At 36.2% G+C, this 26,764-nt stretch overlaps 1 long non-coding RNA gene across 1 annotated transcript in view; it reads left to right on the forward strand.

Moving 5' to 3' along the window:
* The window catches only part of LOC116738200, a 100,268-nt gene that overhangs the window by 65,410 nt on the left and 8,094 nt on the right, over window positions 1-26,764 (forward strand). The window contains exon 3 of the long non-coding RNA XR_004343876.1: window positions 21,396-21,463. This is a non-coding gene — a long non-coding RNA (uncharacterized LOC116738200). The remainder of the gene's footprint in view (window positions 1-21,395; window positions 21,464-26,764) is intronic.

Consider the following 26,764-nt stretch of genomic DNA (forward strand, 5'->3'; position numbering starts at 1 on the left):
GCCTGGGGTGCCTGGGTAGCTCAGTTGGTTGAGCCTCCAAATCTTGGTTTAGGCTCAGATCACCATCCCAGGGTTGTGGGATCAAGTCCTGTGTCAGACTCCCCACCAAGAGTGGAGCCTGCTTAGGACTGTATTTCTCTCTCTGCCCCCTGCTCCACTTGTGCTTGCTCTTGCTCTGTCTCTCTCTCTAAAATTAAATTAAGGAAAAAAAAATGGGGGGTGCTTGGGTGGCTCCGTTGGTTGAGTTTCTGACTTCAGCTCAAGTGGTGATCTCGCTGTTCCCCAGTTCGAGCCTCACGTCGGGCTCTGTGATGACAGCTCAGAGCCTAGAGCCTGTTTCAGATTCTGTGTCTCCCTCTCTGTCTCTGCCCCTGCTCCACTCCTGCTCTGTCTCTCTCAAAATTACCTGTATTTTCTGGGGCCTGAACATTGAAAGGGAACACACCACTTCAAAGTCCAGAGGCTAGACTGGAACTCAGCAAGGAAAGGAATTGGAAGAGTAGGAAGAAAGTATAAGACCAGCTGGTGCTAAAATAGACATGAGCTTCTGAATGCAACCACAGAAGCAGTTCATACCTTCTCCACCCCAACCCCCTGCAATGAGCCCTGGATTGTTGACAGTTGTTCAGCAACTAAGCATCTTTCCACTATCTTTCAACTATCTCAGTTGCTTCTAAAGAATTTGTGACTTCTTTTTTTTTTTTTTTTGCCTTTACCTTGTAGGACTGTCTTTAATAGTCAGTTATTAATCACATTTCAAACGTCAGCAAATATACTATTTGTTCTAAAATCTGAACCCTACTCAAGAAAGCCCATTTACTACAGAGTTCTGTGTCACTGACCCCACAGACTAAGTATAATCTCTAAGGCAGCATGTTTTAAATATACAAATCCTTTATCACTGATTCCACTTCTAAGAATTTAACCTAACAAAATATTCATAAATGTGCTGACATTTATCCCTTCTTTACAATGTCAAAAAAACTGGGTTTCAAGTTATACATGAGAGATTGGTTAAGTAAATAATGATACATCCATATAATGGATACCTTCAGTTAAAAATCAAGTTGTAATGGGATATCAACATTATTAATATTACCATGAAAACGAGTTCATCATATATTCTTTTAAAGTACATGCTGTTTAGCTATTTTTATGTATGTAATTATGTGCACAAGAAGAGTAAAATGTTACCGTTTTACTCTCAACAAAGAGCTATCTGGATGTATTCTTTAGAAAAATGTCTGTACAAGGAGGTAAGTGGGGTGGGGAGTGAATGGGCTAAATGGGTGATGGACTTTAAGGAGGGCACTTGTTGGGATAAGCAACAAGTTATATGTTATATGCAATTGATGAATCACTAAATTCTACTCCTGAAACCATTATTACACTCTATGTTAAGTAACTTGGATTTAAATTTTAAAAAGAGAAGAGAAATGTCTGTTCATGTCTTATGCCCATTTCTTAGCTGGATTATTTGGTTTTTGGGTGTTGAGTTTGATAAGTTCTTTATAGATTTTGGATACTAATCCTTTATCCAATATGTCATTTTCAAATATCTTCTCTCATTCTATAGACTAACTTTTAGTTTTGTTGATTATTTCCTTTGCTGTGCAGAAGGTTTTTATCTTGATGAAGTCCCATTAGTTCATTTTTGCCTTTCTTTTCCTTGCCTCCAGTCATGTCTAGTAAGAAGTTGCTACAGCCAAGGTCAAAGAGGTTGATGTCTATGTTCTCCTCTAGGTTTTTGAAGATCTCCCATTAGGACTTTCATTCATTTTTTATTTGTTTTTGTGTGTGGTATAAGAAAGTAGTCCAGTTTCATTCTTCTGCATATCACTGTATAGTTTTCCCACACCATTTGTTGAAAAGACTGTTTTCCATTGGATCTTATTTTTTGCTTTGTTGAAGATTAGTTGACCACAGTGTTGTGAGTCCATTTCTGTTTCTCTATTCTCTTCCATTGACCTATGTGTTTGTTTTTGTGCCAGTACCAACTGTCTTGATGACTACAGCTTTGTAATATATCTTGAAGTCCAGAATTGTAATGCTTCCAGCTTTCCTTTCTTCTTCAGGATTACTTTGGCTATTCAGGGAACTTTGTGGCTCCATACAAATTTTAGAATTATTTGTTCTAGCTCTGTAAAAAATTCCCGTGTTATTTTGATAGGGATTGCAATGAATGTGTAGATTGCTTTGGGTAGTATAGACATTTTAACAATATTTGTTCTTCCAATCCATGAACATGGAATGTGTTTCCATTTCTTTGTGTCTTCTTCAATTTCTTTCATAAGTGTTCTAGAGGTTTAAGTATACAGATCTCTTTTTACCTCTTTGGTGACATTTATTCCTAGGTATCTTATGATTTTTGGTGCAGTTGTAAATGGGATTGATTCCTTGATTTCTCCTTCTGCTGCTTCATTATTTGTGTATAGAAATGCAACAGGTTTCGGGGCACCTGGGTGGCTCAGTCAGTTAAGTGTCTGACTTCAGCTCAGGTCATGATCTCATGGTTCATGAGTTTGAGGCCCGCATCAGGCTCTGTGCTGACAGCTTGGAGCCTGGAGCCTGCTTCAGATTCTGTGTCTCCCTCTCTCTCTGCCCCAACCCCACTCATGCTCTGTCTCTCTCTCAAAAATAAATAAACGTTAAAAAAAATTTCTTTAAAAGAAATGCAACAGATTTCTGTACATTGATTTTATATCCTATAATTTTGTTGAATTCATGTGTCAGTTCTAGGAATTTTTTTTTTTTTTTTTGTGGAGTCTTTTGGGTTTTCTACAGAGTATCATGTCATCTGTAAAGAGGGAAAGTTTGACCTCTTCTTTGTTGATTTTTATGCCTTTTATTTCTTTTTGTTGTCTGATTGCTGAGGACTTCTAGGGCTATGTTAAGCAACAGTGGTGAGAGTGGACATCACTGTCATGTTCCTGACCTTAGGGGAAATGCTCTCAGTTTTTCCCCATTAAGGATGATATTATCTGTGGGTCTTTTGTATATGGCTTTTATGATGTTAAGGTAGGTTCCTTTTATCCCTACTTTGTTGAACATGGATGCTGTGTTTTGTCAAATGCTTTTTCTGTATCTATTGAGAGGATCATATGGTTCTTATCCTTTCTTTGTATTCATGTTTATCAGGGATATTGGTCTGTAATTCTTCTTTTTAATGGTGTCTTTGGTTTTGGAATCAAGGTAATACTGGCCTCATAAAATGAGTTTGGAAGTTTTGCTATCATTTCTATTTTTTGGAACAGTTTGAGAAGACTAGGTATTACCTCTTCATTAGATGTCTGGTCAAATTCCCCTGGGAAGCCATTTGACTCTGGACTTTTGTTTGTTGGGAGATTTTTGATTACTGATTCAATTTCTTTGTGGCTATGGGTCTGTTCAAATTTTCTATTTCTTCCTGTTTCATTTTGGTAGTTTGTATCTTTATAGGATTTTGTCCATCTCTTCCAGATTGTTCAGTTTGTTGGCATATATTTATAATATTCTGTTATAATTCTGTTTGTATTTCTGTGGTGTTGGTTGTGATCTCACCTCTTTCATTCATGATTTTATTTATTTGGGTCCTCTCTCTTTTATTTTTGATAAATCTGGCTAGGGGTTTATCACTTTGTTTATTCTTTCAAAGAACCAGCTCTTAGTTTCATTGATCTGTTCTGCTGGTTTTTTTTTCTTTCTATATCATTTATTTCTGCTTTAATCATTATTATTTCCCTTCTTCTGCTGGTTCTATGCTTTATTTGCTGTTCCTTTTCCTGTTCCTTTAGGTGTAAGGTTAGTTTGTGTATTTGAGAGTTTTCTTGGTTCTTAATATAGGCCTGTATTGCCATCTACTTCCCTCTTGTGACTGCCTTTGCTGCATTCCGAAGGTTTTGGGATGTCATGTTTTCATGTTCATTTGCTTCCATTTACTTTTTTATTTTTTTTAATGATTATTTATTTTTGAGAGAGACAGAGACAGAATGTGAGTGAGTTAGGGGCAGAGAGAGCAGGAGACAGAATCCAAAGCAGGCTCAAGGCTCCGAGCTGTCAGCACAGAGGCCGACGCAGGGCTCGCAGTCACGAGCTGTGAGATCATGATCTGAGCAGAAGTTGGACACTCAACCGACTGAATCACCCAGGTGCCCCCATTTACTTTTTTATTTCTTCTTTGATTTTCTGGTTAACCCATTCATGCTTTAGTAGGATGGATGCTCTTTAACTTCCATGTACTTACGATCTTTCCAATTTTTTTCTTTTGGTTGACTTCAAGTTTCATAGTGTTGTGGTCAGAAAATATGCATGGTATGATCTCAGTCTTTTTGTACTTGTTGAGGCCTGATTTGTGACCCAGTTTGTGATCTACTCTGGAGAATGTTCCACTTGAAAAGAATGTGTATTCTGCTGCTTTAGGATGAAATGCTCTGAATACATCTGTTAAGTCCATCTGTTCCAGTGTTATTCAAAGCCATTGTTTCCTTATTGATCTTCTGCTTAGATAATCTGTCCATTGCTATAAGTCAGGCATTAAAGTTTCCTTCTATTATGGTATTATTATCAATGAGTTTCTTTATGTTGATTGTTAATTGTTTTATGTATTTGAGTGCTCTCAAGTTGGGGGCATAAATGTTTACAGTTGTTAGATCTTGATAGATAGACCCCTTAATTATGATGTAATGCTCTTTTTCATGTCTTGTTACAACCTTTAGTTTAAAATCTAGTTTGTCCAGGTGTCTGGGTGGCTCAGTCAGTTAAGCATACGACTTCTGATAAGGTCATGATCTCACAGTTCGTGAGTTTAAGCTCTGCATTGGGTTCTGCCCTGGCAGTGTGGCAGTGGGAAGCCTGCTTGGGATTCTCTTTCTTAACTTCTCTCTCTGCCAAAATTAATTAATTAATTAATTAATTAAATATATTTATTTACCAAATATAATAATAATAAATATAATAATATGTTATATAGTATATATAATAATATAACAATAATAAATATACTAAATATATATATTTATTTATTTACCAAAAACTAGAATGGAGGCCTTGACATTTAAAGCAGCTTTTTCTTTGCTATTTGCTGAAATGACTACTTTTTTTTTTTTTTGTCTCTTGTTCTACTGGGATGACATTGTATCATTGGATTTACACTAATTGATGTATTCTGTTCCTGTGTATAAGGAATAACAGTTTAGAGTTATAAAGTAAATAAGTATATGGAAAAAATCAAAATATGCCATTTCTTTATCTATTTATTGTAGTCCTTGAATATTAAATGCAAAATAAAAAGTACAAAGTTGTGTTCTTTTTTAATGATTTAATTTATTTGACAAATACTACAAAAGTAGAACTTAATTGTAATGTTTGTCACTCATATATCCATAAATATTTTTTCTAAGAGAATAAATAGTTAAGGAGAGCTGAGGGTCATGAAAGTCAGGATGGAAAGGACGTTTTCCCATCTAAAAGAAGTTTTCACTGATACAATGGGCCTTACTATCACAGCAGCCAAACATACTATTTCATTGCTGTCAGAATTCTGTTGAACTCACATATTGGAAGGACCACAATGAGAAACAAATATTCCAGTCATTAAAATGTTACACAAAAAAGATAATTTTAAGATTCTTACTCTATATGTATTTGTAGATGTGTGTGTTTCCTTTTTTAAAAATCTGGAACCAGCATTTGATTTTTAATTCTGGAAAATGAAGCAAAAAGTTTAAGAATTATCATATTACCTTTGGCTTATAATATAATTTGTTAAGTGGGAGAGTTTTTGAGACGAGGTTTAAGCCTCTTTCAAGGCCCAGTAGAGCAGATTAGTAAATATCAGTGACTAACATTTAGACTTTAATCATGATCATGACAGTTTCAGGTAACCTTTATTAATCATTTCTATTGTAACTCTCAAAACAAAGAATCTGAGTTTCAGTGCCACTTAGAAAAAAATGTTTTATTTTTGCTTCAACATTGACACACAGAAAATGAAAGCATTATGTGTGAGACTTTTAGATACATTAGTCAAATTAGTGTATGAATCAGTTACACTTGGAAAACTGGGGAAAAGGGTGCACATGAAAAAACTCTGAGTTGGAGTAGACTGACAGTAAAAATAATGCAATTAAGTAAAATAGGTTTTGTCAATTCAAAAAAACGGTCTATTTCCAAGTTTTGGGAGATGTTTTCTGAGGTAAAGGGCATTTAAAAATTGCTTTCAACACGTTTTTGGAATGTTTAAAAAACTTCTTGGAAAAGCCAAGCTTGTGTTTCATAATCAAGGAACAGGAAGGAAAAGAAGGGATGTAGAAAGACTGTTGAAAAAAAAATTTTGTGGAGAGTCAAGTATGAGGTATTATCAAAGGGAAAGACTGGAGTTGGACAGATCAGGTTTGAATCCTAGCTCCACCATTTGGTGTCTGTGTTATTTAATCTCTTCCTTCTTCAGTTTCCATATTGCTACATGGATAAAATACTCTCCAGGATTTTAAGTATTAAATGAAAAGTACTTGGCATAGCACATGGCATTTAATAAACTGTCAATGAATGGTGATGATGGTGTTGATGATGAAGATAATGATGATACTATTTTGAGGAAAGTAGGCAAGAGTAGAGCAGTGTTTTCTATAACTGGCTTATCAGTGCTTAGGCTGCAGCATAGATCTTCAGGGGTTGGGGCCCAGAAATATATATTTTTAAAAATCCCTGGTGACTGTGTTAATAAGCTGATTTTAAGGACCACTGAAATTTAGCAAAAGTTGCTGGCATTTTAGTGACTTTTGTGGTGTGAAGGAAGGAAACCACAATCCTGTGATATCTAAAAGTAACCAAGAAAAGAACTGTGAGTGAATTCTTAAGTGAGCTTACATCCTTTATACCTCTGTGATCTCCAGACCTCACGTGAGACTACCCTCCAGCTACCTGTAATGCTAGCATGCTAGTTTAAATAATCTCTTCAATTAAAAAACAAGTAAATAAACAGATGTTAATAATCTCTGTAAGACTGATAAATCCATTGAAAAAGCAAATAGCTAAACTTATGTTGATCCATAAGTAATATCTCTAAATTCTGAAGGTATCAGCTGTGGATTGTTTGGGACTCAAGTGAGACCTGAGGCAGAATTTCCAAACGCTATTTGCATTCCTGTTCCCATTAGTGGTTCTCTAATCCTATTTCAGAAAGTGAGATGTCACCGTGGGGTACAACCCTGATTCTGATTCCACAGTTTTCTACTCTGAAAAGTAAGATGGACCCATGACACTTCTCTGTATCCTTAAGTGGGTAAGACAAAAGCTATAGAAATAAGTGCTAGTAAGGGTGTGGAGAAAAGAGAACACTTTTGTACTATGGTGGGAATATAAATTGGTGTAGCCACTATGGAAAAAATATGGAGGTTCCTCAAAAAATTAAAAATAGAACTGCCATAATGATAATCCAGCAATCCCACTTTGGGGATATATCCACTTTAGGGAATATATTCAAAGAATATAAAACCAGGATTCAAAGAGATATCTGTACTCCATGTTCATTGCAGCATTATTCACAATAACCAAGATGTGGAAATAACCTAAGTGTTTTTAATGAATGAATAAATAAAGAAGATGTGATACACACACACACACACACACACACACACACACACACAATGGAGTATTACTTAGCCATGAGAGTGAAAGAAATCCTGACAGTTGCAACAACTTGGATGAAACTTGAGGGCATTATGCTAAGTGTACAAATCAGGCAGAGAAACACAAATACTGTATGATATTACTTATATGTGGAATCTAAAAAAAATCGAACTAAGGGAAACAGTAAAGTGGTGGTTATGAAGGGCTGGGTGTGGGGGAAATGGGAGATATTAGTCAAAAGGTACTAACTTCCTGTTATAAGACTAACAAGTTCTGGAGATCTAATGTATAGCATAGTGATTAGAGGTAATAATGCTAACTTATGTACTTGAAAGTGCCAAGAAAGTAAATCTTACATGTTCTCACCACAAAAATGGAAATGATAATTATGTAACAGGATGGTGATGTTAGCTAATGCTATCACAGTGATCATTTTGCAACATATAAATATATCAAATCAGCAGGTTGTACACCTTAAATTTACACAATGTTATTTCAGTTATACCTCAATAAAACTGAGGTAGAAAAAAATATGAAGCTCTGGGATACCAATGGATGTTAAGTTGATGGTAGAGAAAGCAAATGAAATTTCTTCACTTATTAAAAATGACTGAGAGGATTTCCTGAAATCTATGCATTTACTTTCCTTCTTGAGTCCATGCAATGTATTTATTTAGGTACTTTTTGCAATAATTTGTATTCCCTGGACTCAAGTTAGTCACATGTTCTGAGATATAATCTATACAGGAGCATTAGCTACTGTGATATGCTCAAGTTTATCACCTAGGACAAGAAGGTTCCATTATATACACAATTTTTCATTATGACCCCTAGGAAACTGACAGGGAAATAGACAATAACCCTTTAAGCAGCACTTTTTGGAAAGTATCAAAGGCAAGACAGTAATAATAATAATAATAATAATAATGCAACATTTATGTAACACTTTAAAACTTAGAAAAGGCTTAGCAAATACTGTTAAATTTTAAGTTTTGAGAAACTTTACTTTATTTAGTTTGATTTTTGTAATCAAAATAAAATAAAAAGAGAGTAACAAGAAGGAATTACTTGCCCAAATATAAACAGACGCTAACTGCGGAAGTTAGAGTTTTTGTTCCAGTGCTTTTTCACTAAATGAGATTCATGACTTCAAGTCTACTATTCTCACTGTAAAAAGCTGATTTGATCACAATTTGTATGTAGTAAAGAAATACTGGCTCATTGCAATTTTTGGTGTTGATTCTAAAATTAAGTACAATAGTTCCTTTACAGAAGTTGTTACTAATTGTGTCAAGGAGCTAATTTATTGACTCCTCAGACAGAAAATGACCTCCTATTGTAGTCCTTAGTCTTTCATAATATCTTCTGGGTCCACACAGTATTCTTCATTGTTTCAATAGTCCTTCTTTAACAGATAGTTAGAAAAAGAGAGCTACTATATTTACCACAGAGATATATTTCAAAGTTTCTTTTATGAGGAATAAGGTAGAGGAAATGGGAAGCCTTATATAAAATCTGCAGCCATAATTAAAAGGGTAATAATAAAACTCTCATTGGATTACATAGGATGAGACTCAGACCAAATAACAATTATGCAGTGTGTTTTAATAACACTCTACAATCACTAATTAGATAGTCCAAACATCTTCCCTATGAGGTAGGATGAATATTGTCATTCCTTTTTTGCCTATGAGGAAATAAAAACGCAGAGTGCTTCCATGACGTGTCCAGAGTCATACAGGTGAGTCATGGTTAAGCTGAGATTAGAATCCAGAGCTCTGTTGTTCCTACAACTTACTATTCTTCTTTCACAGGTTAATGCTAAAATATTGTTCTGTATGGTTTGGGATTATCATTTCTGCTTAAATGTTTTCATAAAAATAATGCTACCTCATTGCATTTATAGCTTGTTTCTTTTTTCTAATTTAAAGAATTTGATAGACATTCATTAGGCTGTCTGTCATGGTCTTATAGCCATGTGTCCATTGCCTGATAGGTATGGAGGTGAATAAAGGAGATGACAGGAGAGGTGTAGAGAAAATGAGATTTACACTATAGGGTATGTATACATATATAAATGTTTGAGTGGGTATGTACACCTATCCTAAATCGTGAAAACACATATTCACATGTATACATACCCTGGGTAACCCATAAGGTCTCTCAGAATGGCCAGTTTGAATTGAAATTGTTAGGAACTAAAATGGAGGCACCCAAAAATATTTACAGAAATGAATTAGATAAGAAATAGCAGCTACCTTAGACTGAACTAGATAGAACAGAAAATCAATTTTGGTCTTAGTTTCATTGTTAGCACAGTCATTTAGCCCCAACAAGCCCCCTTTTATGCACTTGAACCAAAGGTGAAATAGTCACATTTCCTGGATTTGGAGTGTAATTTCACCCTTCTCTTCCTTTTGTCATAATGCCTTTTACTCATTATTCTATCAGCAAAAGCATAGTCATCCTTCAAAATCCAACTTAAACATTACCTTGCCCATAAATGCTTCCTGAATAATTCCAATCAGGATTATTTAGTGACTGTTCATTTCTATATATGTTGCTTTTATCTTTTTATGGTTTTTATTTGATTCTGGTACATGTAGTTGTTTACATATTTATCGTATGCCTTTCACTAGATAGTGAACTGGAGATCAGAGCTATGTCTTTTTCATCTTTGAGTTTTTGTCTCAAAGATGGAACACGGCACCATGCCTTGAATACATCTTCTAAAATGTATTCCCTTTTACTTATTTTACAGCACCCTATTCATTTTTTCTTTATTGATTATCGTAAGTTGTAGTTATTTTCTCTATTTATATACAAACTTAGTATCTGAATCCTTCACGAGAATATAAAGTCCACAAGGGAAGCGATCATGTCTATCCAATTCATCATTGTTTCCCTAGATGAAATGGGAGCTAATCAATAACTGCTTGCTTTTGGGTAAATTCTGCCTCTAGATTGTCACTTCCTTGAAATTATGGACTAATGCACAACTCGTCTTTAGATTATTCCCTAATGTATAGTAAATAAACACTAATTGAAAATTAGCTGTAAATTATGTTTAAAATGTGTAGATGTCATCAAAAGGAAAAAGACATAAACAAAAGTAATTCTTAGATAAGAAATTTGTGGATAGTAGTTTTTTAAAATTTATTAAATTGGTTTTTGAGTTCTCACAGGTGTTTTGGGGAAGTAAAAATTCAGAAGAATGAAATATGGTAATTTCAATGTTCAGAAAGATCTACACAGTCTTACTTCTAATTCCCATAAATTAGATAGTACATTTCCAAATGTCTGAATGGAGGGGCAGCTGGGTGGTTCAGATGGTTAAGCATCTGACTTTGGCTCAGGTCATTATCTTGTGGTTTGTGAGTTTGAGCTCCATGTCGGGCTCTGTGCTGACAGCTTGGTGCCTGAGCCTGCTTCTGATTCTGTGTCTCCCTCTCTCTTGACCCTTTCCCTGCTCATGCTCTCTCTCTCTCTCAAGAATAAATAAACATTGGGGCGCCTGGGTGGCTAAGTCGGTTAAGCGGCCGACTTTAGCTCAGGTCATGTTCTTGGAGTCCGTGAGTTCGAGCCCCGCGTCAGGCTCTGTGCTGACAGCTCAGAGCCTGGAGCCTGTTTCAGATTCTGTGTCTCCCTCTCTCTGACCCTCCCCTGTTCGTGCTCTGTCTCTCCCTGTCTCAAAAATAAATAAAACGTTAAAAAAAATAAAATAAAAAAAGAATAAACATTAAAAAAATTTTAATTAAAAAATAGAAATAAATAAATAAATGTCTGAACATAAACCTCAAAATAGTTTAAAGAATAATCACTTTCATATATATTCTTTATGTAAATAGTTATGTGACTTAACTTATAACTTCAGACTATAAGCCTTTATAATATGAAAATAATAACATAATGTAATGTTATTTATCCACATTGAGAAGTACCAAATAGTGTAACTTTCAAAATAGCATTTTAATTATTTTGAAGCATTATTAGTTAGGCCTCCAAAGGCAAAGTTGTATAAGAGAAGAAAAATAATTTTGTGACTTCTACTGATTCAAAAGAAATCTAAATTAACTAATTCACCTTAATACAGTCTTTGTCTTCATTATCCAGAAAATTGGTCTACTCTTCACTGATATAGTCACATTAATATTTACTAAAATATCTTTAAGTTAAAAATTATTTTTGAGGGGCACTTGGGTGGCTTATTCGGTTCAGGTGAAGGGGGTGATGATGTATAAAGACAAAAAGGATCGGATACAGTAAATGGAAGCTAAAACAATTACAACTGAAAGGAATTCTTATTTCTGTAATTGAGGAGAGAAGAAATAACTCTACCTAATTTTGAGAAGAAAAATTTCAGTATAAACGTTGATGAATTTTTTTATGTTGATGTATTCCCTATGAAGATTAAAAATCTCCTTAAAATCCATTGTTTATCTAGACTTTCTATGGAAACGTGAGTTCTACCTAATTCCTTTCCAAGGAAAAGCAGGAAAAGGAATTTCCTCAATAATAAATTCTTCAGGGGCGTATGGGTGGCTCAGTCGGTTGAGCGTCCGACTTCAGCTCAGGTCGTGATCTTGCTGTCTGTGAGTTCCAGCCCTGCGTCGGGCTGTGTGCTGACAGCTCAGAGCCTGGAGCCTGTTTCAGATTCTGTGTATGTCTCTCTCTCTCTGACCCTCTCCCCATTCATGCTCTGTGTCTCTCTGTCTCAAAAATAAACGTTAAAAAAAATTTAAAAAAATAATAATAAATTCTTCAGGTGGAATATGAAACAGAAGAGGGTGTTTATGATTAATTATGATAATGTTACATAAAATTTATGCATTTTATGGTATTTTAAAAATTATCCTTAGATTTAGTGAAGCTCCTTGTGAAAATTGTAACCTCAGCTGTTCTATGGAAAACCAAAGTGAACGGGTTATCATGTTCATATTTAACTAGACGTTCCCCAAAGAGAAAGAGAAGCAGTTTATTTTGTGGGCTTCAAGTATGGCAGAAGTATCAAGAGAAAGAAGTTTTGAAACAGCTGAACACTGCCAGTCATATTTTTAAACAGTATCTGGTTTATGTAGGAACTGGGTTTTTTTGTTTTTTGTGTGTTTTTTTGTTTTTGGCCTATAATCAAAACTTTATTGAAAAACTGGGACAGCAAAATAGGAGATCCCTGTTGTATACCTTACAAAATGAAACATAATTACATTATCCTATTACATTAACTAGAATTACTGAACTGATAAGGCTTTCTGTGATAGAACACAAATTCAGGAAGTTATATGGATGATTAGTATTGCTTTCTTGTAAATGAACACCCTGCAAAGGAAGCATGAGAGTGTATTTAACACAAATCTACTGTATACCTGGTATAGTTTTAATGACAAAAAGTGCTTTTTAAGTAAAAAATTCAGGTTTTAGGAATATTAGACTCATATTCATATATAGGTTTTTCCCTTTTATACCAGAAATTTGCTATTACAAATCTTGCATAATTGAATTTATTCTGATGTGACTACAACTGTCAATCTTGTTTCTTAAATGGTGTAATGGGGTCTCTTTAAGACCATGAGCCTGACTGAGTTCAACAGTTAAAACTCTAATGAAAGCTGTCAAAAAATGCAATCTTAATTGCAATCTTCTTAAATGCAATCTTAGGAACTATTCTGAGTTACTTTCCTAAGGATGTAATTTTGATTAGAGTTATTTTCTGATCTACTAGGAATACTCTGGTACAGATGTACCCTATTAATCATCTGTCAGCACATGAGCACAAAATTCCAAGATCATGGCATGTTATAAAGATTTCAGAAATCTGATGCAGGAGTTTTTAATCTGGGCTCCATAAATGGGCTTGAGGGGTCAGCAGAAACCTATAAATCATAAAAAAAAATTATGTACATCTGCATTTGTCTTTTTAATTTAAATTATTGAGGGGGTTTGGTATATCTTAACTAGGGCCACTATTTATATTTTAATTGGGACAGTACTTCTTTATAAGGGACTGTTCCAGATATGAAGAACATATAACATCCCTTGGAAACATTTCCATTAAATGCCAGTAATGACTCCTTAGTCTTTGTGACAACTCAAACCAATCTCCAAGTTCCCATCCACTCCCCGAGTCCTTCTTGGATTGAAAAATCACTGGATGTTATATAATCTCCCCCAAAACCAAGAACCATTGCTTTCTGAAGCTTTGATTGCCTCACATTTGGAAAAGTGTTTCTTGCTTGTGTATGATGATCTTGCAAATATCTAATTGACTGGAAGCCTCAATTAGATGAATTGACAGGTATTGTGGGAATATCTGAGAAAGAGACATGAAAGAGTAGAAAGAAGGCAGTAGTCAGAATGAGATGTCTGAATTTAAGTTCAGAAGTTCAAGTAGTTCCAGATAATGACAAGTTCATTTGTGTCCATGGAAGTGGATGGCTTACGTGGGTGGAGGTGAATATCATTAAAGATGAAGAGTTCAGTGTTGGTTCCCAGGCCTCTGGCGAGCTTTCCTGGTGCAATCTGAAACTGTACTCTGTATGTGGAGGACAGGGAGAGACCAAAGAAAGAGGCTGGTAAGTGGTAGTTTTAATAATAACAAAGAGAACTAACATACAAGGCTGGTCTGAGGCAGCAGCAAGACAAATGAATTCCCGCACCTCCTTCCCGCCCCCCCCGCCCCCGCCACAATCTTAAAAGTTTATAAAGAGGCCCTGACAGGCTCAGTAAGGTAAATACTGTGTGGGTGTTTTCAACACCACAACGCATCTCAAAGTTACGTCCTTGGAAGAACCTTTGGGAGCAGGAAAGGTATGCAGAACCCACATTCCAAAGACAAGGGAGGGGGTGAGGAGCCCCTGAGTACCCAAGTCCAGTTCACAGGTCAATCAGTGGTCATGTCTTTTTGATGATGTTTTTCAACAGTCAAGGAACAAAATGGTCATGTTCTTGAATGAGTTTTTCACATGTACATTGTCAAGACTTAGGTTAGTGGTAGGACTTGGGTTGAGGGGTGTTAGGTAATAGAGCTTTAAAAAGGGAACTTGACATTTGACTTTTGAAAATATAATTTGACATCTCTAATAGTCAGGAAGAAGCAAATTAGAAAATTAATTGGGTACTATTTTTCACCAGTTTGACAAATATTAAAAGATTGATAATATTAAGCACTGGAGACTGAACAGGCAAACAGATATTCTTATGTATCCCTAAAGGGAATGCTACTATCTTTTTGGTTAGAGATTTGGAAATATCTATTAATTCCTCCATCCTGCTCTTGAGAAGCTATTCTGCAGGAACTTAGCTATCAATATAGAAGGCCAAATGCACAAATCTGTTTATTGTAGTATTGTTGATAGTGTTAAAAAACCTAGTAACAAAATATCTATTTTGTGGAGCAGTGGAACAGTGCATTTATAGTATGGAATGTGTTGCATCTACTGAAATAGAAACAAATTAGAAATAAATGTTTTAAGAGAAAATATCTATAATATGTAAAAAAAAATTCAAGTTATAGAATTATACGCGAAGTAAGCAATAAAAAGAAACCAAATCCTATATTTGTTGGTATGAAAATAGAAAAAGTGTGGAAGACTACCCACCAATTTGTTCACATGTGATATATCATGAGATAGGAATGGAAGGGGGAAGACAGAGATTACGAGTGCTTTTCTCATACACTTTGACTTTTTTGACTTGCTTAAGTAGGATTACTTTTACCATTAAAAACAAAACTATCGTGATGAGCAAAATAATCTATTTACTCAAAAGAAATGATAATCTTGAAAGGGATAAGAGAAGTATGCAAATAACATTAAGAGGCAGAACAGTAGATGTGTCTTGAAAGATCAACAAATTATATATATATATATTATATATATATACTACTAATATATATATCATATATATATAACTACTACTAATATATATATAACAAAGGGAACAAATTATATTATATAATTATATTAATATATATTATATATTTAAATGTTTATTTATTTTGAGAGAGAGAGAGAGAGAGAATGAGCAGAGGCAGAGAAGGAGGGAGAGAGAATCCCAAGCAGGCTCCGCATGTCAGCACAGAGCCAGACGAGGGGCTCAAACTCACAAACTGTGAGATCATGACCTAAGCAGAAATCCAAAGCCAGACACCTGACCAACTGAGCCACCACCCAGGAGCCCATACCTAATAATATTTTTAAGAAAAAGATCGACCTACTCAAATTTTAAATTCACATAGTCATGTGAACTTTACTATAATGAGAACTACCATATAGGAAATTTTCTTCTTTATATATGCTGGGGCTTCATTAAAATATGTATATTTTAAATTACTTTAAAAAGTAGTAATCTCTACTTTTGTAACAACTGACAAATAGTATTGAGTATTTAACAGGTAGTACTCCTTGACACATGTCTTGTTTCCTCTCCTGCAACACAATGTCTCTAGATATTGCCTGGAACTAGTATAATGTTTTACCAAACACAGCCCATCCCTAGCCTTTGGCTATAGATACAGTATTACATATCATGAAAATAGATAAAGAAAAATAAGAAGCAGCAGGCATTTATGAAACATGAAGGCTATTATCTCTCTTAACGTCATGCTGCATGTGAACACTGTTTTGCAGAATGGAGATAAAGAAACTGTTTCTTTAGCTTAATTTGTCATAGTATTGCTGTTTTTCTTTCCCCCTCCACCCTTTTGAGCTAATGCATTATGGTTAGAGTATGAGCCTGGGTGTCATCAGTGAACTCCACCCCTTACTTCCAGTTCCACAAGAACCCTAGGTAGGTGGATAGGTGTGTGTGATAGGGTGGTGCCCCTGTCACATTCATCCATCATACTCCTGTTGGTCTAGTTGTTGAGCCAACAGGAAGTTGCAACCCCATAAGGAATGAAGGAAAACTTCCATCCAACTCATCTTCAATGTTTCCAACTTCACTTGATATTTAAGGGCATGGATTTTGGAATCAAATTCCACCTCTCTAGTCCCTAATTGTGTGATTTGGGCAGTTATTTCTTTTATCCTCTGAGCCTCAGTTTCTTTGCCTGTAGAATAAGGATTGTGTCCATAGAGTCTTTGTGAAGATAAAGTGAGAAAATTACACAAAAATTTTCTAAAACCACATCTGCTCAGAAAAGATTGACTCCTTATGTCCTCATCTCCCTATTTCACAATGCTAACTTTGACCTTTCATTTAATTTTCCTTTCACTGTCTATCACCTACTTTCTGCCCTTTCTCCCCCTTTTCCTTCTTTAAATTTTTTTTTTTTTCAACGTTTATTTATTTTTGGGACAGAGAGAGACAGAGCATGAACGGGGGAGGGGCAGAGAGAGAGGGAGACACAGAATCGGAAACAGGCTCCAGGCTCTGAGCCATCAGCCCAGAGCCCGACGCGGGGCTCGAACTCACGGACCGCGAGATCGTGACCTGGCTGAAGTCGGACGCTTAACCGACTTCGCCACCCAGGCGCCCCCCCCCTTTTCCTTCTTTAAATGGATGGTCTTCTTTCTGGAAGAATTGGGATTCTTTTTTTTTTCCCCCCTTAATATTGTGCCCCTTTAAGTTTTAGCCACTAGAGGGCTACATACTAGGATACAATTCCACTCTGACCGTGCTAGGAAATCAGAGAATAAAATCTAAGAAAGAAGAGTCAAATAATAATAGTTCTGAAGAGATATTAGAAAACATTTAATATAAAATTAAGTATGAGGGAACTAGAGATTTAAACAAATACAAACACAGGTAATTGTTATGGTTTTCAAATCACTACTTCTACAAATCTATAGTTAATAGATAAATCTCATTTTCTTCTGAAAGTTTTCTAACTTTTAAATCATTTTGTGGAAAAAAAAAGAAGATACATGTAAGGGCAAATAAACCTCCTTTAGCAACAAACCCATTTTCTTTATTTTCTTTAATTATTTTCTTTAATTCACTTCAAATAATTTAAAATGCAAAGTAAATCCACACATTCAATTAAAAATGTAAAATATCTAGGGGCACCTGGGTGGCTTAGTCAATTAAACATCTGACTTCAGCTCAGGTCATGATCTCACGGTTGGTAAGTTTGAGCCCCGCATCGGGCTCTGTGCTGACAGCTCAGAACCTGGAACCTGCTTCAGATTCTGTGTCTCCCTCTCTCTCTCTGTTCCTCCCCACTTGTACTCTGTCTCTCTCAAAAATAAATAAAGATTTAAAAAAATAAAAAAAAAGATTTTCAAAAAATGTAAAGTATCTATATTTGAAATATCTCAGGTAGATTTTAATTTTTGCTTTAATATTCAACAAATTAAAATTAGTCCGTACTTAGATATCCAAGTAACTTAAAGCATTAAGGCAATCTCTTAATGCTGAACACCCACTCATTCTAAAATATATTTAAAAAATCCCAAAAAGTATTCATACATACCTAGACCTACCTAGAAGCTAATACAAGTTATGATGCTATCATTGAAAAATGGACTTAAGCAAAAGTCCTATACTATTAAAAGCATCACATAAAAATGCAAACAATTAAATAAAGAAATGAAAAATCCATGTAAACTATCCAATCCAGATGGTACCCTTTATATTTATTCATCTACTTTTTACACATCTACCCGTAGTCCTTACGTCTGGGAAAGTACTTTGTATTTCTGTTTGTTATTTTTTCATTATTCTTTCATTTAAAAAAATGTTGCTCTGTACTTTTGAGCATAAACCAGATCCCACAGAATTCCACTATAGACATGCTAGTAGTGATGAGAGTTGTCTTTGTGCCTCAGAGCTGCACTGGAACGAACTAAATAACCAGAAGGCCTGTAATTAACATTTCATCAATATGGAAGTGTTTAAATATATCCTCATCCTTAAGTTATATTTTAAGAAAAGACAGTTACAAATCTGCCCATAAAATGCTATCTACAATTGGCAAAATTAAACTAACACTTGTATACATGTGAAACAAGCCAAATCCTGATTTTAAGTGAGGCTGATGAACGTGGTGACAGATTCTTGACATTAGAAAAATAGAGAAGAGTTTTGTTGCTGTTGTTTTAATAATCCTCTCACAAAATGATTAGTGACCCCCACAGAAATTCTTTGATACTTGACCTTCATTCAGGTAGCCCTTACGCATAATGAGTAGTGGTAATTTGATTCATTCATTCGTTCATTGGACACATATTTATGGAGTTCTTACTATAGGCCAGGCAGAAGTCTAGGGTGAAAGCTAGAACCAAACCAGACAAACAAAAAACAATCACAAGCAAGTTCCGTAGTCCTTATCCTCTTGAAACTGATGACCTAGTGTATGTTGGGGAAGGGAGGGAGAGGTGCCGAATGGGTATAGATGTTAATCAAAGAAAGATAAAATTACAAATGTGACAAATGATAAGAAGTTCACATGTGACGTTAAGAAAATTAAACCGGAGAGGAAGGTTAGAGAAAGCTTCCCTCTGGGGCTGAAGACAGGGTTGAGATCTGAAGAAAAAATAAGGGAGCTAGGTAAAGAGGCAGAAGAATAGTTATCTGGGCAAGGGGAAGAAACTGTAAAAGATCCCATGATGTTTCCCATTTCAGGAAAGGAAATAAGAACATGAAGCAGAAGAAGGCAAGGTTTGAGAAAAGGCTGTGCAAGGAGAGAATCCATATTATGTGGGGTTTTGCAGACCAAATGAAGGATTTTAGTTTTTCCCAAGAATTACCGAAAATCATTGAAAGAATAATACGATTACATTTGCATTAGGAAAGGTCACTGTAGCTATTATGACTAGCATGGATGGGTCCAAGAGAAATGTGTGCACATTTGTAGCACAAGACATGTATAACAATGTTCATAGCAGTTTGCTGTTCTTAATAGCCCTAATCCAGAAGCAATCTAAATGTTTATCAAGAGTGGGATTAGGGGCGACTGGGTGGCTTATTCGGTTAAGCAACCAACTCTTGATTTCAGCTCAGGCCATGATCTCATGGTTTGTGAGATTGAGCCCCACATTGGGCTCTTGTGCTCCTAGTGAGGAGCCTGCTTCGGATTCTCTCTCCCCTCTCTCTGACCCTCCCTCATTCGTGCTCTCTCTCACTCTCAAAATAAATCAATAAACTTAACAAAGAGTAAAATTAATAACTGTGCTGTAAGTATACAAGAGACTGCTATATAAAAATGAGAATGAACAAACTGTGATTTTACACTGCAACATGGATAAACTTCATGCACATGATGTTAAATGAAAGAAGCCATACTTAGAAAGATACATACAGGGGCGCCTGGGTGGCGCAGTCGGTTAAGCGTCCGACTTCAGCCAGGTCACAATCTCGCGGTCCGGGAGTTCGAGCCCCGCGTCAGGCTCTGGGCTGATGGCTCAGAGCCTGGAGCCTGCTTCCGATTCTGTGTCTCCCTCTCTCTCTGCCCCTCCCCTGTTCATGCTCTGTCTCTCTCTGTCCCCAAAATAAATAAAAATTAAAAAAAAAAAAAGAAAGATACATACAGTATGATCCTACTTGCATAAAGTTAAAAGCAGGCAAAACTAATGTGTAGTGCTAGAAGTCAGGATAGTGGTTATACTAGGAGGGGGAAGAGGAGCTAGTTATTAGAAAGTGGTTTAGATGGGCTTCAGGGCTGGCAATGCCCTATTTATTAACTTGGGTGGTTAAACTGGTAATCAATTTGTGATAACATAGTGTGTATACCCTGTATATTTATGTTTTGTGAAGTTTTTGGTATTTGTATAATATCACACTTAAAAACATTTTTAAAGTTTTTGTTTGCTTTTTTTTTTAATGTTTATTTTTGAGAGAAAGAGACAGAATGTGAGCAGGGAGGGGCAGAGAGAGCGGAAGACACAGAATCTGAAGAAGGCTCCAGGCTCTGAGCTGTCAGCACAGAGCTGGACACCCGGCTCAAACTCACGAGCTGTGAGATCATGACTTGAGCTGAAGTCAGACGCTTAACCCACTGAGCCATCCAGGTGCCCCTGTTTTTAAGAATAGATTGATGGAGGGCATCTGTTTGTCTCAGTCTGAGCTCTTCAGTCATGGAGCATGAGACTCTTGGTCTGGGGGTTGTGGGTTTGAGCCCCATGTGTAGAGATTACTTAAAAATAATTTTTGTAAAAGTGAATAGATACGTGGAGTTATTGGATGGATACAGTAAGATTAGTCAGGAAGCAATGGCAGTAGACTCAGTAGGAGATTTCTACTTGAACCTTGTTAACATGGCAAAGATGGAAAAGGGACTGATTTGAAAGCACTTACTTAGAAGGCAAAATGAACAGGATTTGTTGGTGAATTAGATATGGAGTGTGAGGGGTGAGACGGTAGCAGGGGTGATTCCTAGAAGCCACCAATTTAGGAAACAAGAGAAGCAGACCTCTGTGTGTCAGAAGGGACAGGGTCAAATGGGTGTGGTTGAGGATAAGTTGTCATCTTTGGTAGTAGAAAGGTAAAGAAAGGGTCAGTCAGAGACCAGCTGTGAGAAAAAGAGAAGGAGGGAGAGTTGGACTTGTTCAGAGAGCAGAGAAAATAGTTATGGAGAATGGGAAAGTGAGTGATCTAAGGAATATAGTGGGATTACTGAGTGCTACTGAGACGTCTTTGGTGACCACAAATTTATAGTGAACATTTTACTTTGACGAGTGACTTGTCAGTATTGTTCAGCCACTCTTGTCCAGGCATGAAGAGACTTGGTCACACATGATTAGAGTTTTTCCAGATGGGTGTGATCAGTATAGTTTTGGGGCATTAAAATAATTCAAAATAGATCGGTAGGATGTTGTGACAAACCTCAATTTTCCATCTTCATCATAAAGGAGGAAGATCTTCAATGGGCACCTGTTCTAAAGTTCCGTGGGAATGTGGGCATTCTCCTCTTGAGAAGGTAAGAGAGAAGATGAGGGAAGTGGGTGTAATGAGGGTACTAGGTCTCCAGGATTACGCTCTTCTCTCTAGGCATACTTTCCGACGTCACTGCCACCACAGTCACATAGTACCATTTCCTCTCTATCTTTCTCTTCATTTTTCTTTTTCTCCAATTCCCTTTTGGGGATTGTGTGGAAGAAATAAGCATGAAGTAGACACACTAAAGTGGAGGGACCCTGGCAGATGTGGGATGGGACATTCTAAGAAGAAAATTAGTTTCACCTTATTGGGCACGGCAACGTATACATAGTTTCAGGCTTCAGTAATGGGCCCATTGCGAAGATGGCATGTCCACACGATTTCAGTGATATGCCAGTTAGCATTTGGCATGAGGCAAAATTGCAGTTTTATCTTTGGCATGTGCCTATCTCCCTTTCTCTTTCTTCTGCCAACGCCTCACCTATTTATTCATTCAGTCATTCAGTCATTTATTCCACAAACATATATTGAGTAACCACCCTTCAACATAAGCTGAGCTTCTTGTCTGCTAGCACCTCACACTTGTGGTTTCTCACCCCCAAAGTATCACCCCTCCCCCCTAAATTAGCCCCCTGTCTTCCGTGACTCTCAAAATCAACCATTTCTGGAAGGATGCTGATTAGATATTTACTTAAATAACTCAGAGCAGTAATATGTGTAAATGGTAATAGCTGTAAACATAGGCCAGGCTCTCTCCTAAGCACTTTATAAGGGTGAATACATTTAATCCTCACAACATACTACCAAGTAAGTACCATTATTATCTTCTTGTTAAAAATTAGAAACCTAAGGCATGGAAAGATGAAGCAACAGGTTCAGCAGGGAGTGGCAGAGGTAGGACTCAACCAAGCAGTCTTTCTTCACAGCCTGTGTTCCTAATCACTGCCCAGCATGGCCTACACCTGAGGCTTGTGGTAAGGGTTGGGGAGGAACAATTTCTTCTGCCCTTGAAGGTCCTGCTGGCTGGACTAAAAAGCAAGTTGGCATGGGGGTGCCTGGGTGGCTCAGTCAGTTAAGTGTCTGACTTCGGCTCCGGTCATGATCTCACAGTTTGTGAGTTTGAGCCCTGCATTGAGCTCTGTGCTGACAGCTCCGATCCCGAAGCCTGTTTCAGAGTCTGTGTCTCTCTCTTGCTCTCTGCCCCTCCCCTGCTCACACTCTGTCTCTCTCTTAAAAATAATAAAATAAACATTAAAAATTTTTTTTAAAAAATCAAGTTGGCATGAGACAGATTAACAAGAGGAAAAAAAAATTTAGTAACATATTTGTGGGGAATTCATACAGACATGGAAATTCCAAAGGCAGTCAGGCAACACGAGGCTTACTTGAGCTAAGGAGAGGGGAGAGGGGTCTGAGGATACAAAGGGGAGAAAGACCATTAACAAGAAGGTGAAAGGAGGTGTTTGAAAAACAAAGGTTACCTTATTATGTAGATAAGTTTCTTAGGTAAAGAGGAATATGTTAATAGCTCTCTTCCCTATATAAGCAAGCAGTTCAGGGGGAGGTAAAAAGCTTTTCCTGAATCTGCTGGGTTTTAATTGCTTTTAACTCAAAATAATGTTCACACCAAAGTTGTCCATTTTTGGATGGCCTACCCTTTGCTCTCAGTGAGGCAAGAAGAGATGCTGTGTTCTTACAGGTCTATTGTGGGTTGGAATTGAAATTTGCTTTCTGCTTTGAATTGACCCCTTTGTTCTTACCATCAGAAGTCCAGTGGTCATTAGGTGGGGTAAGGTTGTCCTCTTGGTATTGAATTTTATATAAACATTAAAGAAAGTAAAAGTCAATTCATGACTAATTTGAGGAAAGACTTCATCTTATTTATTTATTTTTTTTTTTTTTTAATTTTTTTTTTCAACGTTTATTTATTTTTGGGACAGAGAGAGACAGAGCATGAACGGGGGAGGGGCAGAGAGAGAGGGAGACACAGAATCGGAAACAGGCTCCAGGCTCTGAGCCATCAGCCCCAGAGCCTGACGCGGGGCTCGAACTCACGGACCGCGAGATCGTGACCTGGCTGAAGTCGGACGCTTAACCGACTGCGCCACCCAGGCGCCCCTCATCTTATTTATTTATTGAGGGTATAGGATCTTTGAACCTGGAGGGGTATTGAGACCTACCCAGGGAAGCAGAAAGAGGAAGGATGTACACTTGTGGTTCCAGAGAGAGAAAACGTGAAGCAGTTAGAGAGGCCATCCAGTTAGATAGTTAATGGGATATCTAATTTCTATTGAATCAGTGAATTAGAAGAAATGTTTGTGAAAATTTTATAATCCGCATCCTGTTGGGAAGATTAAAACCAGAGTATCACTTCTTGACTTACGGTGGAGAGGAGGAGAGAAAGTGGATGAGGCAAATACTAGGTAATCCCCAAGATGCTCAATTTTTCTTTCAGGAGATGAAACCCCCTGCACTTTAGAGTTTTACCTAGCAGTATGGGCTTAATATACAAGAATATGCACTGTTGAAAGAAATGTAAATTTGTGCAGCGACTTATGGAAAATAGTATGGAGGTTCCTGAAAAACTTAAAAACAGTGCTACCATACAATCCAGCAATACACTTCTGGGTATATATCCAGAAGAATTGACAGCAGAGTCTCAAGGAGACAGCTACACACCCATGTTCATAGCAGTATTATTCACAATAGCCGAAAGGTAGATGCAACCTGCTCTATCAATGGAAGAATGGATAAACTAAATGTGGTATCAACATACGATGGCTTTTATTCATCCTTAAAGAAGAAAATCCTGTCACATGCCACAATATGGATGAAGCTTAAGGACATTATGTGAAAGAAATAAGCCAGTCACAAAAGAACAAATTCTGTTTGGTTCTACTCACATGAAGTACCTAACATAGTCAAATTCATAGAAACAGAAAGTAGAATGATGGTTACTAGGGACTGGAGAGGGGGAGAAAGAGGAGGTATTGTTTAGTGGATATAGAGTTTCCAATTTGTAAGATGATATGTTTCACAATGAGAATGTACTTAACATTCTGAACCCTAACTTGAAAATGGTTAAGATGGTAAACTTTGTTATGTTTTTTATCACAATAGAAAAATATTTTTTTTCACTACTTAAGTCTCAAAATAATTATGCTGTTTTTATATTAAACTTCTAGAATGTGTGTGTGTGTGTGTGAGAGAGAGAGAGACAGACAGACAGACAGAGACACAGAGAGAGAGAGAGAGACAGAGAAGTTGCAGGACAATATATGTATCTGCTTGGATCTACATTAACCTCCTTTATTTAAACTCCATGTTTGTGGATCTTGGAAAGCTGTTGCATGGAGCCACAAGTTAGCCCGAACAAGGGGACTTTGACATTTACTCCCTCAGTCTTTATCACTCTTGAGTTATCAATATCTGCATGTTGCAAAAGGCCACTTTCTATTAGCTTTCCGAAAAGATGGCATCTTATCTAGGACCTCTTTTACCTCATCCTTATGTGAGTCCCTAGGCACTACAAACTTCTGTAGTTTTATACATTTACATGATTTTTAGGCCCAATTCATTTTTTTTCATATAGAAATTGATTGAACTTTATTGAGACTTGGTATGTGGCCTGATATGTGATCAAATTTGCAAATGTTCCATTTGGGATTTTAAAACATGTGCATTCTATTTTTGTGTGTGTACAACTTCATATATACATATATACTTACATTCATTTTATATATATTCATTAGAATAAACTTTTCTATTTTTTAATTAGTAAAGGATTTATAGGCCCAATAAATTTTAATTAAGTTTAATACATTCAATAGGTAAAAGTTGAATAATATATTTGATATATAAGGTTGCCTCCTATTTTGTATGGATTAACTCACTATAATTAGATGATTTGGCAAGTGAATATTTAGTGTTTAATATTTCATTGTTTCATAGTTGCATTATCTATATTATAGGTATTAAATCACATAAGAACACGTAAGGTAAATATTTAATCACTTTATCTTCTACATTGGGTAACAAGTACTGAGATAGAACATATAATTTTAATTGTACTTAATTTTAGAAGCCTTGTGTATTTACCTTTACAATTATTATTTATTTTAAATTTAATTTTTGCTCTTTAGAATTATCCTGCTACAGTTATCTGTATTTTGTGTTAACACAAGAGCAGTACTTTTCACTGTACCCAACTGGTTCACTTTACATGACCTGAACTTGAGAAGCTGTTTCTCAGGTTTCAAGAAAACGTGCTAAATGCATGGGAGCACCTACTGGTGAAGGATGATATAGTCCTGCAGACTGGTTTTATTGGACCTTGTCATTTAGACCAAGTTAGAGGGTATGAGGATTATGAAGCCTTTAAATGTGTAATCAAGGGAATGTTGCTGCCAGAAAATGCTTATTGCTTAAATGTTGCAACAGAGCTGTCCTAGGCAGGAAATACAAGAATTGAGAAGATACTACAAAACAAATATGCCATTTAGATGGGAACATAACATCTAACAGGCATACAATTGTTTACTATTAATGTACTAAAACGTTTCATGAGGACTGAGACCAGGTCTGTGTTGTTCACTTAAAATCCCTAGCACAATAAATGGTACCTTGAATGTGTCAATAAATATTTACTGAATGAATGAATGAATGTTAACTGGTTTCGACATTTCTTCTTCAAAACATTTGAAAATTTGCCTTTTGTTCTCTTTCTCCCATAGGACTGCATCCAACATTTATAATAAAAACAGTGAAAATATAATTTAAGTAACAAATTTCTGTTTTAGATGAAAAAAAAAATGCATGTTTGGTTAACCAGAAACCTTGAGCCAGTTAAAAATATACTTATAACTTAAGAGTTTAAAAGTTTAGCGTTTAAAACAATGATAATGACAAATTGACCTAAACTAATTAAAAAGGAAGTGATGGGAGTTACATGGCTTTGTAATCCAATATTGCTAGGTTTCAATTTCAGCTCTATAGCTGTAGCTGTATGAGGTTGGATGAATTACTTAAACTGTCCTCACTTTCCACTTTTATTGAATTAGTTTTGTGAAGATGTAATAAGTCAATATGTATCAATGCTTTGTGCCTTCTTCATAAATAATAAATAGTAGCTATTGAGTTTTTCTCTCAGGGTACTCATTTTCCTAATTTTCAATGAACGGTAAGCTTCTTTGTACAGGGACCATATTTTATTTATTCCTAGAACCTAGCACAGTGCCTGGCATAGGCTGGTACTTAATAAGTAAGTGTGTTGAATTAATAACTAAAATAAATATTTAAGCAACTATTTGGGGACTTTTGTTCATAGCACTACATACAGTTG

Source organism: Lynx canadensis, chromosome B4, assembly GCF_007474595.2.
Source record: "Lynx canadensis isolate LIC74 chromosome B4, mLynCan4.pri.v2, whole genome shotgun sequence".
In the NCBI taxonomy this organism is placed as follows: domain Eukaryota; kingdom Metazoa; phylum Chordata; class Mammalia; order Carnivora; family Felidae; genus Lynx; species Lynx canadensis.